The sequence below is a fragment of the Dermochelys coriacea genome, chromosome 3 (genome assembly GCF_009764565.3).
Source record: "Dermochelys coriacea isolate rDerCor1 chromosome 3, rDerCor1.pri.v4, whole genome shotgun sequence".
Taxonomy (NCBI): domain Eukaryota; kingdom Metazoa; phylum Chordata; order Testudines; family Dermochelyidae; genus Dermochelys; species Dermochelys coriacea.
The window spans coordinates 78,539,140-78,553,037 of record NC_050070.1 but is presented as its reverse complement, the minus strand read 5'-3'; the positions used below and the strand labels follow the sequence as shown (position 1 = coordinate 78,553,037).

Below are 13,898 nucleotides of genomic sequence, written 5' to 3'. Positions count from 1 at the left end.
GTTACCCATTTTCCAACTTCCTTCTGTCAGAAACTGCCAGATTGCTTTAAGGCTCTGACTTACAGAGAGTGGAGAGATAATAAGTGAGCAATTTTCTAAGAGAAAGAACGAGATGAGGGTGAGCACCCAACAGCTGCCAATCAGAATTACACGATACTATGAGGGTACTTACCCGACAGTTGATGAATGACAGACTAACAGGTCTCTACAATTCTTCAATCAGCCTTTTCATAGATGAATTACTCCCCCCCCCCCCCCCGAGATCCAAAATATGAAATGGAAGACTTGTCGGCTAGTGTTCAAATTCTCTCTCATAACAAATGGAAGTGGGCAATCAAATACATACATAGTCAGACTCCTGATTAAGTTCTCCCTCCTTATCTCAATATACCTGCAATGTTTTACAGAACAATTTAAACAAAAGTTGTCTATTATGGGCTTTTACACACACACACGTGTCAGACTAACAAGCTCCTAAATGGCAGCTAATGTTTTAGTTCTGTTTCTCAGTATACCAGAAGAAAATGCTTGACTGCAGACAAATAACACACTCTATTTAGCTTAGGAGTAAGGTAAATCCTGAAGCCTCAGCAGCAGTAATGCTCCTATGATCCATCTTAAAGAATTGTTTTAAGAATTTATTCTTCATCTTCATTGGAATTAAAATAATTTTCCCCCTGCAATCTACCATATGCTTCACCTGTACCACGCAATACATTGGTATTTTAAATTTTACAGCAAATCATTAAAGTTCGTCCATTGTGCAATTGTAATGGATTTTAATGCAAAAGACCATATAGTTCTGTACTACACTCTGTACTGAGTTCATGAAATATATATATACAAGACACATAAACCTATGCAAGCATGCAATAGTTTTAATATTACAGACCTGTTAGGGATTATGTTTTCAATTAAAGGTGGTATTCTTTTAAGGTGGATATTTATTTTGTCAGGAATTCAATTTGTTGCAAAAATTAGTTTACAGTAGTGAAGCATTCATTTTTCCTAAATTCCTCCTCATAGGACTATCCTGCCTAGAGCACACCCCCGCCCCCTAACCTCCCCTGCAGCAAGCCACAGCATGATGGTTAAGACACATGCATCCTCTGCCTTAATTTTGGCTCTCAGGTAACTCAGTGACTTCACTTCAGGCTCTTCTCTCTCAATAGAGCCCTTCTTGGGACTGATTTATTATTAAATCCTTGTGCAAAATAGTCCATAACAAAAGTCCCATCATAAAATCAATTCATCACCCCCAGTGCAAATAGTCATTTAGATCACCTGACACGTTGTTCCACAATGCCTCTTATATCACACCCTGGCACCTTCAACCATCTTCATCTTCATCAGACCTCTTTTGTCCCTGGAGAGGGACATCCTAGTCTTTCCAACTGGAGTGCAATCCCACTCTTCCAGGGGGAAGCCCCTACAATCTCTCAGCTGGCGGCATCCTTGCTAGGAGAGAATCCTTCACTCTCCCTGGCCCTCTCAGAACTCTACTGGATCCAGTCTCTGGCACTGGTGATATCAGCAGATGGGCCCAGCAGATGCCTGGCCCTGTCTTTAGCCTTCTTTTTCATAGATACTAAGGTCAGAAGGGACCATTCTGATCATCTAGTCCGACCTCCTGCACAGCACAGGCCACAGAATCTCACCCACCCACTCCTATGAAAAACCTCACCCATGTCTGAGCTATTGAAGTCCTCAAATCATGGTTCAAAGACTTCAAGGAGCAGAGAAGCCTCCCTCAAGTCAACCATGCCCCATGCTACAGAGGAAGGCGAAAAACCTCCAGGGCCTCTTTCAATCTGCCCTGGAGGAAAATTCCTTCCCGACCCCAAATATGGCAATCAGCTAAACCCTGAGCATATGGGCAAGATTCACCAGCCAGATACCCAGGAAAGAATTTTCTATAGTAACTCAGATCCCATCCATCTAATATCCCATCTCAGGGGATTTGGCCTATTTACCCTGAATATTTAAAGATCAATTACTTACCAAAATCCCATTATCCCATCATACCATCTCCTCCATAAACTTATCGAGTAGAATCTTAAAGCCAGATAGATCTTTTGCCCCCACTGCTTCCCTTGGAAGGCTATTCCAAAACTTCTCCTCTGATGGTTAAAAACCTTTGTCTGATTTCAAGTCTAAACTTCCTGGTGGCCAGTTTATACCCATTTGTTCTTGTGTCCACATTGGTGCTGAGCTGAAATAATTCCTCTCCCTCTCCTGTATTTATCCCTCTGATATATTTATAGAGAGCAATCATATCTCCCCTCAACCTTCTTTTAGTTAGGCTAAACAAGCCAAGCTCCTTAAGTCTCCTTTCATAAGACAAGTTTTCCATTCCTCGGATCATCCTAGTAGCCCTTCTCTGTACCTGCTCCAGTTTGAATTCATCCTTTTTAAACATGGGAGACCAGAACTGCACACACTATTCTAGGTGAGGTCTCACCAGTGCCTTGTATAACGGTACTAAAACCTCCTTATCCCTACTGGAAATGCCTCTCCTGATGCATCCCAAAACCGCATTAGCTTTTTTCACAGCCATATCACATTGGCAGCTCATAGTCATCCTATGATCAACCAATACTCCAAGGTCCTTCTCCTCTGTTACTTCTAATTGATGCGTCCCCAACTTATAGCTAAAATGCTTGTTATTAATCCCTAAATACATAACCTTACACTTCTCACTATTAAATTTCATCCTATTAGTATTACTCCAGTTTACAAGGTCATCCAGATCCTCCTGTATAATATCCCGATCCTTCTCCGAATTGGCAATACCTCCCAGCTTTGTATCATCTGCAAACTTTATTAGCACACTCCCACTTTTTGTGCCAAGGTCAGTAATAAAGAGATTAAATAAGATTGGTGCCAAAACCGATCCCTGAGGAACTCCACTGGTAACCTCCCTCCAACCTGACAGTTCGCCTTTCAGTAGGACCCGTTGCAGTCTCCCCTTTAACCAATTCCTTATCCACCTTTTAATGTTCATATTGATCCCCATCTTCTCCAATTTAACTAATAATTCCCCATGTGGCACTGTATCAAATGCCTTACTGAAATCTAGGTAAATTAGATCCACTGCATTTCCTTTATCTAAAAAGTCTGTTACTTTTTCAAAAAAGGAGATTAGGTTGGTTTGGCACGATCTACCTTTTGTAAAACCATGTTGTATTTTGTCCCATTTACCATTGACTTCAATGTCCTTAACTAATTTCTCCTTCAAAATTTTTTCCAGCACCTTGCATACTACAGATGTCAAACTGGCCTGTAGTTACCCGGATCACTTTTTTTTCCTTTCTTAAAAATAGGAACTATATTAGCAATTCTCCAATCATTTGGTACTATTCCTGAGTTTACAGATTCATTAAAAATTCTTGCTAATGGGCTTGCAATTTCAGGTGCCAATTCCTTTAATATTCTTGGATGAAGATTATCTGGGCCCCCCGATTTAGTCCCATTAAGCTGTTTCAGTTTCGCTTCAACCTCTGATACGGTAATATCTACCTCTATATCCTCCTTCCTATTTGTCATGCTACCATTATCCCCAAGATCCTCTTTAGCCTTATTAAAGACTGAGGCAAAGTATTTGTTTAGATATTGGGCCATGTCTAGATTATCTTTAACCTCCACTCCATCCTCAGTGTTAAGCGGCCCCACTTCTTCCTTCTTAGTTTTCTTCTTATTTATATGGCTATAGAACCTTTTACTATTGGTTTTAATTCCCTTTGCAAGGTCCAACTCTACTCAACTTTTAGCCTGTCTCACTTGATCCCTACATGTTCTGACCTCAATTAGGTAGCTTTCCTTGCTGATCCCTCCCATCTTCCACTCCCTGTATGCTTTCTGCTTCTTCTTAATCACCTCTCTAAGATGCTTGCTCATCCAGCTTGGTCTACAACTCCTTCCTATGAATTTTTTCCCCTTTCTTGGGATACAGGCTTCCGATAGCTTCTGCAGCTTTGATTTAAAGTAATCCCAGGCCTCCTCTACCTTTAGATCCATAAGTTCTTCAGTCCAATCCACTTCCCTAACTAATTTCCTTAATTTTTGAAAGTCAGCCCTTCTGAAATCAAAAACCCTAGTTGCAGATTTATTTTTGTTAATCCTTCCATTTAGTTTGAACTGAATTAGCTCATGATCACTTGAGCCAAGATTGTCCCCTACAACCATTTCTTCTATGAGGTCCTCGCTACTCACCAAAATTAAATCTAAAATGGCATCCCCTCTAGTCGGTTCAGCAACCACTTGATGAAGGAATCCATCAGCTATCGCATCTAGGAAAATCTGAGCCCTATTATTACTAGCACTGGTCCTCCAGTCTATATCTGGGAAGTTAAAGTCTCCCATGATCATGCAGTTTCCATTAGTATTTACTTTATTAAAGACATTAAAAAGGGCTTTATCCATATCCAAATTAGATCCCGCAGGTCTATAGCACACCCCAAGCACTATCGTAGGAGAGGCTTTACTAGTTTTCTTCCCCAATGTAATTTTTGCCCAGACGGACTCTGTCTTATCCATTGCATCGCTTCTTATTTCTTTACATTCTACCTCATCATTGATATACAATGCTACTCCACCCCCTTTACCTTTGTTTCTGTCTTTCCTAAAGAGCACATACCCTTCAATACCTGTAGTCCAGTCATGACTACTATTCCACCATGTTTCTGTTATCCCTATAATATCTGGTTTCACTTCCTGCACCAGTAGCTCTAGTTCCTCCATTTTGTTACCTAGACTCCTCGCAATGGTGTATAAACATCTTAATTTTTGCTGTTTGGCCTCGCTCACATTTTGTACCCTATTAGGCACAGTCATTCTACAGCCAGTATAACCTATTAGACTAGTATCCACACCGCCCTCGCTCCTTATATACATTCTCCTACCCACGGCTGTATCCATTCTTACTTCATCTTCTTCCCTCTCAATGCTAAAATCTGGCGTGGAGATTTTCTGGACATCTCCCATCCATCTCCCCCCAATTCCTAGTTTAAAGCTCTCTTTATCAGTTGTGCCAGCCTCGATCCTAGAAGTCTATTTCCTTCCCTACTCAGATGAAGTCCATCCCGAGAGAACTGACCTCTGTCCGTGAATGCCTCCCAGTAGCCATACATCCCAAAGCCCTCCTTATAGCACCACTGCCTAAGCCATCTGTTGACAGTCATAATCTTGTCAGACCTTTGTTGTCCTTCTCTAGGAACAGGAAGGATACCGCTAAGATGACCTGAGCCTCAATTTCCTTAAGCATCTTCCCCAGCCTAGCATAGTCTCCCTTAATACTTTCCAGCGAGAATCTAGCCGTATCATTTGTTCCCACATGAAGGATAATTAGGGGATTCTTTCCCGCTCCCTTTAGGATCCTTTTCAACCTCAGGTCTACATCCCGTATCTTAGCACCCGGAAGACTGCACACCCTTCTATTCTCAGGATCAGCTCTAGTTACAGGCCTGTCTATTCTTCTCAATAAAGAGTCCCCGATCACAGACCTGCCTTTTCCTGGTGACGGTGCTATTCTCCAGTCTCTCCCCTGTTCTCTCTGGCTGCAAGTTCTTTCCATTCCTATTTTCCCTTACAATCTTCAACCCATCCTGTATCCTCCTGGGGCTCATATTTGGTGTAGTCTCCCTTGATTCTTCCCCTTTTTTTTCCTATAGGGCTAGCCTCTCTTCTCTTCTTCCTTACCCTTCCACCTTCAACAAGTACCTGCTGAGCCCCTTCTTCATTTTCCAACTCTGCAAACCTGTTCCTAAGCTCTATTTCTCCTTCACTAGCCCGTCTTTTTCTCTGCCTGGTTCTTTGAGTCACATGTTTCCACTGACCACTTTCCTCATCCAGTCTCCCCTCAAAATTCCCCAGCCCTGGTTCCATCTGTGAGTCTGAGCTTTTCCCTTCAGATACCTCATATCTTTGCTCCATCATCTGCTCAAACCCCTTCCTAAACTCAACGAGACTTTCCACCTGCATCTCCAAACCTCGGATCTTTTCCTCCATCAGCTCTATCAGACGGCATTTCATGCAGACAAAACTCTTACCGGTTCCCCCCTCCAGGATCATGTACATACCACAGCTTCCATATCCAGTCATCCTCAATGTGTCTTTCACTGGAGGAGTCACTCCCACAGCTGCCTCTGTATCTGTCATCTCCTTCCCACCTAAATCCTGTTAATCTGGGAAACACAAGCCACACCAAAAAGACCCCCCCCAGCAAAAGCAAACCCCAAACAAGCACCACAATCTAAACCCCCTTTTCAAACTCCCACTCAAACTCCCTTGTTTAGAGCTCTCTTTGCTAGCTCCTGTGCCGCTGCAGCTATCTGTGCCGCTGCATGACTGGCTGGCTACCTTTATAGGGTCCCTAGTCAGAAGCCCCACCCCCTAGGCAGGGCTCAGCTGCTCTCTCAGCACAAAGCCCCACCCCCTAGGCAGGGCTCAGCTGCTCTCCCAGCACAAAACCCCTACACACACACAAATACAAATACTAAAAATACAAAACCAAGTACAACTACCTTCTCCTCCAACAGAACTCCCACTCAAACTCCCCTGTTTAGAGCTCTCTTTGCTAGCTCCTGTGCCGCTGCAGCTGTCTAGGAACTAGCTACAGCTTTTTTCCAAGACCTTCTCTGACTGACTCAGTCTGTGCTGTAAAGCAACCCTCATTCACCAGGTCTCTCCTCCCTTAGAGCCCAGGTGCCCTCTTTTAAGCCCAATTAATTGGCCAAATTTAGTGCAGTGATAAGGCACAGGTGCATTGGCCCTGCTCTCACTTAAAAGGTCAGTGTCATCCCTTTTTTTCTTTTTCCACCCCCAACCCCCGTATGCTCACATGTATTTCTGCTAAGGTTTCGAAGCAAACTGTTAATACAATTGCCTCTCACAGGAATGAAAATACACAGTGAGATATACAAATGCTGTTGTGATGTCTTCCACAAGTGCTGCCTTTATTGCAGCTAACCTTTGTACCTTTTCTTTCTTTTTTTAATTCCATTCCTACTTGTTAAAATAGGAAATTGAGCTGAACTAAAGGCATTATATCATAGAAGCATTTGGAATAGAAGGCAATACTGAGATTCTCCCCAGCCAATACAAACCTATTCTCAGGATTTTATAGAGCATTAGCTGGCAGGCTACATATCACACAGCACATACCAGAAGAGCAGGCTTATAGTTTAGAATAGCTATGAGAACTGGAAAATATTCTTAACGAGAGTGCTCAAATGAAACCTTCTCTGAATGCCCATACACATACAGGATGAAAGGAGGGAATCCAACACATTCCTCTTAGGTATTAATACACATTGCTTCCTCAGGGGAAGTATTGAGAGCTGATTCAGAAAAAGAGCTACATGTGTCAATTGGCCAGAGGAAAGAAATGTGAAAAGGCAAGGGAAAGAAAAAAGTGATTGTGCAAAAGCTAAGGAATAGCCCATATTCCTTGCTGAAGGGAAGGGTCTGTTGTTAGAAAAAATAATACTATTTAATATCTATATAGTACTTTACCTTTTCAAAACATTAAACAAACATGAATGAATCCTAGCAGTATCCTTGTGAAATAGGTAAGTGATATATCAGTTTTATGGATTGTGAAGCTGAGGTAAAAGAGGGGTAAGTAATTTGCCCAAAGTTATAAATTGAATCACTGGTTGAGCAGCAATTTGAACTCTGAATTCAGGGCTGGAATCCAAAACTCCTATCTACTAAACTTTGGAAGGTCTAGTAAACTGAATATAATACAAAATAAGCTAATATAATGTCTTGTGCACTGTGCAGATTATTGGCAGAGTTCATCCAGATGGCAAAAATAAAATGGCTGACTCCCAATAGAGAAGCCATTACATCTCTGCTACCTTGTGGTCACCTTTATGTCCAAAGTAACAAAAAGACTGACTATCTTCTCCTGAATATTGCAGTTCACATCACATTACTAAAGGGTTACAGTGGGAAGCAGGAATTACAACTGCTATCTACTGTATGACTTTAGCTCAGTATTTCCTCTTCCACATCTCAGAAGGATGCAGGTCTCTCAATTCATGCCCCGGTAGCCTATGCCATTTATATCATATAAATGATAGATTTTTATGAGATTTCCAAAAAAGCAGCATACTCACAGCTGCAGATTCCTATCGCTTACAGACGACTCAATACAAAAATATATTCTCTGTGAAATGTCCAAATTACATAATTACAGAATCGTCACTGAAGACTCTAAAGAAGCCATGAACTAGTCACTAAATAACATGTATTTTCAAAGATCTAATTACTCAACAGTCTCTGATTACAGGCTATCAGATAAATAGATAACTAAGGAGTATTTTTTGGTACTTTAAGTATTATATACTGTAATATAATACAAAGATCATTCAGCCATAAGATATGGATAGATGAAAGGTTTGTGTAAGAATCCAAAGCCCCTTGAACCAGGCACAGCTAAGTAGGCAGGACTGAACTCTCATTTTAGGAAAGTAGGCTTAACAGAGTCTATGCTCCACCTGGTGTGTGAGCCACAGGAATGGGCTCACTACAGGGAAGTGAAGGAAGGTTATCACAGTCCTCCAAGGAACTGTGGACAGTGGTGGGTAAATGCGCTCAGGTTATAGCACCTTTACAAAGGTACCACCACCTGGAGGGGCTTTCATAAACTGGTTCAAACTAGATTCTCCAGGGACCAACAGACACAGAAAGGACTTTTGGATCAATAGTCTGAGTTTAAACTGACTCAGGGCCTTCTTTCTGATCCAGCAAATGGACAGGCCCTGGAGAAGGACTGGAAACACTGGCACCTGCCAGAGCAAAAGGCTGCAGTCGGGGATGACCTCTGATAAGCATTCTAGCATTAGTGTAGGTTCTTTTATTGTTTTAATATATTTTCTCTGTATTGCTTTCACCTTAAGAATAAATGTGCCTGCTCAACAAAGGCTATGTGGTCCCTTAGAGCTGCGGGCTCTTTCGCTATTTATAGCCTCTAAAAAGAGAGCAAAGGGCAGATGCAGGCCATTTAGGCAGGGGAACGTGCACCCTGGAAAAGCCCCAGTCAGGAGCGAGAGAGATGTGGGTTTCCACTTGAGAGGTGATGTCTGGGCAGCCTAATGGGTGCTCTTGGTGAACCATGGGAGGATTAAGGGGCAGTTGCCTTGAAGTGCAAGAAATCAGACAACTAATAATAGCGGGACATATAAAAATGTTTATAAATATCTCTGCACTATGAAGTTGTACACAACTTAGATAGTCTATGTAATTACTTGAATTTACTACTGCCAGCTTAGCCATGCCTTATCTTCCTTCTACTCTCCTGTTGTTTGTCACTTGTTATGATTTACTTTAAATTAGGGCTTGTCTACACATGCAAACATTACCCGTTATACCAGTATAATTAAACCAATATAATGAGACAACTATAACTCCACAGGTAGGCACTCTTCTGTTGAGTTTGTACAGCACCTAGCTCAATGGAGCCCTGTCCTTGATTGATTCCTTTAGATGCTACTGCAAGACAAACAATAATGCAAGATAATAAATAACAAGTATAATAACCCAAGTAGTCTTACTAAAGCCTACTTTATGATAAAGGAAATCAATCAATCTTCTACTGTGGATTTTGAATACCAGCCTAAAAGAGTACTCAAAATGCTTTCACACCCTTAGAGGCATAGAAAAGCAGTACTGATTACACACTAGGGACCTGATCCTACAAACACGCAGCATGTGCTTAGCTTTACATGTTACTGGTCCCACTGAATTCAAAGGAACTATTAATGGAAGCATGTACATGAGTTCTTGCAATATCAGGGCCAACCAAGGTTTTGAATCTTGTTTGAAAACTAAGCGTGACTTCATTTTAACAACATGTTTCTAATTAAGCCAAAAGGAAAATGAGTACTTGTGGCACCTTAGAGACTAACAAATTTATTTGAGCATAAACTTTCATGAGCTACAGCTCACTTCATCGGATGCATTCAGTGGAAAATAGAGTACGGAGATGATTTATATACACAGAGAACATGAAACAATGGGTGTTATCATACACTGTAAGGAGAGTGATCACTTAAGATGAGCTATTACCAGTTTCTGATATGCTTTTACTGGCCATGGTTTACTAGGGTTTACAATTTTGGTTGGACATATTCCTGGAGGCTTCTTTGCATGACATAATGGAGACTCCAGGCCAATCCTGGAGAGTTGGCAACCATATTGTTGACAGCGTCAGCATATTTTAAAATGACTGTAAAAAAAATCACATCAAAACTAGAGAGACAACATGATTTGGCACTAAATTATGTAGGAAACCTTTTTAGCTGAAAATATGTACACATTGATTTCAGAACTGTGTTTTCTAGAACAGTTCAAAGACCTATACACACAGAGCTCTATTTTCTAAAAATATTAGCTGTGTATGTGGCTCACCATTCTGAAGAATCAGAGCAGGACAGTAGTAGGGTCTGGTGGCACTAGAGATTACAAGACTAGTTCTTTACTACCATATGGTCCCTCTGCATGGCTAGCAGAGGTGCCCAGGGAGGCCGTAGCTAGTCAGTGCAGATTAGGACAAGGTAGGAACAGGAAGTCATAACCATCTCCTGTTTGCAATTTACATGTAGGCCTACATGTTTGAATTCTATGCTCTTGAAACATAGATGTTACAGTCACTATCTGCATTTGAAGTACTTGACTTCTGTCCAGTATTTAATAAGTAAATAGGCCTATCTATTTTTTTAATGGAGATTCAATGTTATTCAACATAATTTGCTCTATAGAGCAAGAAATCCCCTGAAGAACAACTGAAAGTTTAAGGCTCCCAACTATACGTGGAGAAATCACAGCTGCAGTTTTTATTTTCTGAGAACCACGATTGTACAATGTATTTGCTGAGGAATCATAGATTTAAAGATTGAATGTGAAACATGGGGGGGAGGGGAGGTGGGAAATATATGCAGACTTCTTTCCCTTAGCAACTGTAAGATAATATTGTGAAGCAGAACTTGTCCTCAACAGATGTAAGGCAGTGGCATTCAGACCCTAGTGATTTTTAACTGGTCTTGTTCATCTTTGTAATTCAGCTGCAGTGTCAGACAGATACAGATCAAGATTCCATTTCACTCTGGGATTTACCTATGACCATCACAAGTACTGGCTTACAATGCCTGTACTCCACAGACAGGGAAAGGGCTCCCCCAGTTGGGTAATTCATTCTGAACAAAGAGAATAACTTGAATGAGGCTAGTGTGCCCACTGGGATATGGGCTTTGGATACATAACAGTGTATGCACAAAGACATCCAACAGTGAGTCTGAAAAGGAATGTAAATAGTGATGAGCCCCCATATGTTATGATGATAATGTCAGGCACAGAGCAGGGCTCTACAGAGAAATTAGGAGAATGACATGGTTTTCCCTTGAAGCATTTCCGCCCAAATTACTTTTAGATGAAACCATCTATCTTCATGTATGATCTGTTAAAAGTATATTGTTAGCTTATCTGAAGTTTTGTCTCCCTAAAGGATGAACTTCATCTGAAAAGTGTTCTGCCTCTACGGCCACTGCTGCATTAAAGACAGATGGAAATGCAGGAATCATGATAGAGTAGTCAGTCAGTCTGGTTGCCATTTACTCTTCAACAGCAAATAGGAAGTATAACATATAGTTCTAATAAAAATAATACCTAGGTCTTAAATAGCTGTTTTCATCAATAGATCTCAAAGTGCTTTACAAAGGATCCAGTATTTCTGTGTCCTCATACTGTGTCATTACTGACAGGTTTCAGAGTAGCAGCCGTGTTAGTCTGTATTCGCAAAAAGAAAAGGAGTACTTGTGGCACCTTAGAGACTAACAAATTTATTAGAGCATAAGCTTTCGTGAGCTACAGCTCACGATGCATCCGATGAAGTGAGCTGTAGCTCACGAAAGCTTATGCTCTAATAAATTTGTTAGTCTCTAAGGTGCCACAAGTACTCCTTTTCTTTTTGTGTCATTACTACAATTCTCGCTGGCATTTCTATTTTGTTACTGAACATCACCAAAGGAGGAGATACCATCTGAGCTTCCTAAACCAAAGATGAGGCAGGACAACGTTCAGGAACGGAGGTAGGCGAGGATGGCACTGCATATTATTGTAAACTATCTAGAGGCTAAACTCTTTTGGACAGTGAGCTGCAAACGATGCAACTATCCTGTCTCCATTAATTAACATTGTCCTTTCACTTTCTGTATTTGGAGGAGGTGAATGTAAAACGTAGCAGCAGAATTGTTTGGATTGCATGTGTCATGTTCTATAAAGCAATTGTCTTTGGAGCTAAAGGAGCTGAAATTTAAAAAGGCACATTAATGAAGTGTTGATTATGTTGCCATAATTTAAAAAAAAAATTCAGAAGTGAAGGTAACTGGAGAGAGGAATGCTGACCAGCTGGTAAAGTCCTATTGAAAAGCGAGGCAAAAATAATCTCAGGGCAGGTCTACACTACCGCTCATGTCGATATAATTTATATCACTCAGAGGTGTGAAAAAGCCACCACCTAAGCGATGCAAGTTACACTGACCTAAGGGCCTGTGTGGACAGCACTATGTTGGTAGGAGACACTCTCCCGCTGACATAGCTTCCACCTCTCACAGTGGAATAATTTTGCCGATGGAAGAGCTCTCTCCTGTTGGCAGAGAGCATCATCACTAGATGTGCTACAGCAGCACAGCTGCATCAGTGCAGCTGTGCCGATGTAGTGCTTCTAGTGTAGAATAGCCCTTAGAATAAACTGGTTTTGGCCGTCAAAAAAAATACATGGCTGGTTTGCTTCAGTTGAGACTTCACATTGTCTGTTTACTCATCAGGAACAGCTCTCCCTGGGAAGGTGCAAATAGTTCTAAACATAAAAAAGGCCAATCTGCTCAGGTCAGAACCATTTCCTCTCAGGAGAACATCTTTTCCCCCCACCTATTCCTACACCTTTTTCACATGACGGACAGACTTTCTAGCAACTACAATTAGCTCCAGCTGGAAGCTTCCTGATTCCTACTGCCTGTATATTGCTGGGATTTTTTTTTGTAATTTTCTTTATGCACACATGAATTATTAAGTACCTTCTACTTAGATAGATAGATAGATAGATACACACACACAGAGATGTATATATATATATATATATATATATATATATATATATATATATATATACACACACCCACACACAGAGCTGTACTTAGGGTACAGTGAATTGTGGTGACTGCCCTGGGCCCCGAGCTTTGGGGGGCCCCATGTTTCATGAGGAGGCAGGTGGGAAGGTGAAAGCAGCAGGCAGGCTGGTGGGAGGGGTGAGGAAGAACTACCCTACCAACCTCCCCTTCTTCCCAGCACCTCCTGCAAATGGCGGGCAATGCCGATCAGCCCCTCCTGCTCTCTCCTAGTGCCTACTGCTGTTTTGCGGCATCTGGAGGCACTGGGGGGGAGAGGAGAAGAGCAAGCGTGCAACGCGCTTGGAGAGGGGGTAGAACTTGGCAGGGAAGAGACAGGGCAGGGGTGGGGCCTTGGGGGAAGAGCTGGAGTGAGGGGGGCTGGGGTGGAGCCAGGAGGGGAACACCCCCCGGCAGATAGAAACTCAGCACCTATGTCCCAGGCCCTGCACCCTCCTTGGGATGGCCCTGCCCACACATACAATTTCATTAAATAAAAGATCAGCAGTTATGGATAGAAAAGACATTGTGATCGGCTGTTCTCCCCACACCAGTTTAGAAAGGGTTAATGAGGGTGAGGCGAGTCCAGTTAACTGGATAGGCCACAGCTGAGGAGCATTAGATGACCTAAGTAACCCCTGAATAATGACAGAGCTGAGAAGGAACAACCAGGTCTAGGATAAAGCCAGGAAGCTGGCAGTAGAATGGGGCTACTGTGAGGGAGCCTGTACC

General features: G+C 41.9%; 1 protein-coding gene across 5 annotated transcripts in view; it reads right to left on the bottom strand.

Moving 5' to 3' along the window:
- The window catches only part of GRIK2 (glutamate ionotropic receptor kainate type subunit 2), a 587,425-nt gene that overhangs the window by 86,442 nt on the left and 487,085 nt on the right, over positions 1–13,898 (bottom strand). The window lies entirely within an intron of this gene.